Genomic DNA, 1761 nt, shown 5'->3' with positions numbered 1-1761 from the left:
TCTTCTGCCTCATTTATCCTAGCATTTAGTGCCCCCATTTTTGATTGCACCTCATTAATAGCCTTTTTGATTTCGACTTGGTTAGATTTTAGTTCTTTTATTTCTCCAGAAAGGATTTCTCTAATAACTTCCATGCTTTTTTCAAGCCCAGCTAGTATCTTTAAAATCATGATTCTGAACTTTAGGTCCGACATCGCACTAATGTCCGTATTTAGTAGGTCCCTGGCAGATGGTACTACCTCATGTTCTTTTTGTTGAGGTGATTTTTTTTTCATCTTGTCATTTTGTCCAGAGGAGAAAAGATGAATGAGAGAACAAAATGCTAACAGGTTAACAACGTCCCCAGAAAATATACTCTAAATAAATTAGAAAATCCTGAAAGCAGGGGAAAAGATAGGGAAAGAAAGGAAAAGAAAGAGAAAAAAAAGAAAAAAGAAAATGATAAAAATAAACAAAAACAGAACAAAACCAAAAAAACAGAATATGATCAAATATGATCAGGCTGGTGTATAGATTAGTGCCACACACTAGATTTTGGGTGTATTTTGGTCTGTTAGAAGAAAAGTGCCTCCTAAAATTTTAAAGAAAGAAAGACATATATATACATAATAAAGGTTGATATGATGAAGGGATGGAATATGACTATAAAGATGAAAATGATAAAGATTTTAAGAAAAGAATTGATAAGGTGTTTGAAAAAATTAAGAAGAGGACTAGAAAAAAAGGAAATAAAGAAAGAAAAAAAGGGGGAGAGAATGTGATCAGGTGGGAGATTGGAACAAAGCCATACACTAGAGATTTAGGGTATACTTTGATATGTTAGAAGAAACTGTATCTCAAAATTTTAAAGAGAGAACAACTTATATATATATGCCAAAAATAAGGGTAACTACTATGAAGGGATAGAATATGACTCTAAAAATGAAAATAAAAATGTTTTTTTAATAAAAGGGATTGATGTTGGTTGAAAAAGGGAAAAAGAAAAATTAAAAAAAAACAGTTAAAAAATTAACTTTGAAAGACTAATGAATCAGGGTAAAAAAGCCATGAATTCTATGTGCAGTATTCCCCTAGCCCTGGAGTTCTCCCATTCTCCTTGATTGGTAAACTTGGTCTTGGCTGGCTGTTCATGCTGATCTTCTGGGGGAAGGACCTGTTGCCGTGATTCCCAAATGTCTTTGCTGCAGGCGGAATTGCCCTGCCTTTGCCGGGTCTGGGTTAAGTAATCTGCTCTGGTTTGCTCTCAGGAGCTTTTGTTCCCTGCAAGCTTTCCGTACAGCGTTGGAGGACGAGAGTTAAAATGGCGGCCTCCCAATCTCTGCCCCAGAGGAGCTGAGAACTAGGGCCCCGCTCCTCAGTGCGCCCCCAGAGAAAAGCAGTCAATCACTCCCGTCTCCCCAGTCTCTGGCCGCACTCCGTGCTCACCCGGCCTGTGACTGAGCATTTCTGTCTCTGGCATAAGACCCCATGTGGAGTCTCCAAACCCAGCAGATCCCTGCAGTGCTCTCCTGCACCGCTCCTCCCAGGGGAGGAAGGGGAGTCTCCCCAGATCTGACGCTTGTTGGGTCCCTGCTGGAGGAGCAGTGCCCTGACTGTGCCGTGGATCATAGTTTAAGGCAACCCCGAGCTGAAAGCCTGCGCCTTGGCTCCCTGTCTGCAGCTGGCTTCCCCGCTCTGATACCCAGGAGCTCTGCCGCACTCAGGCACCCCCAGTCTTCCTGTGACCCCGAGGGTCCCGAGACCACACTGTCCCACGAGGGC

This window comes from Callorhinus ursinus, unplaced genomic scaffold (genome assembly GCF_003265705.2).
Source record: "Callorhinus ursinus isolate GAN/ISIS: 27379988/994484 unplaced genomic scaffold, GSC_fseal_2.0 scaffold1180, whole genome shotgun sequence".
In the NCBI taxonomy this organism is placed as follows: domain Eukaryota; kingdom Metazoa; phylum Chordata; class Mammalia; order Carnivora; family Otariidae; genus Callorhinus; species Callorhinus ursinus.
The sequence above is the reverse complement of the archived record's forward strand: the minus strand, read 5'-3'. Positions refer to the sequence as shown.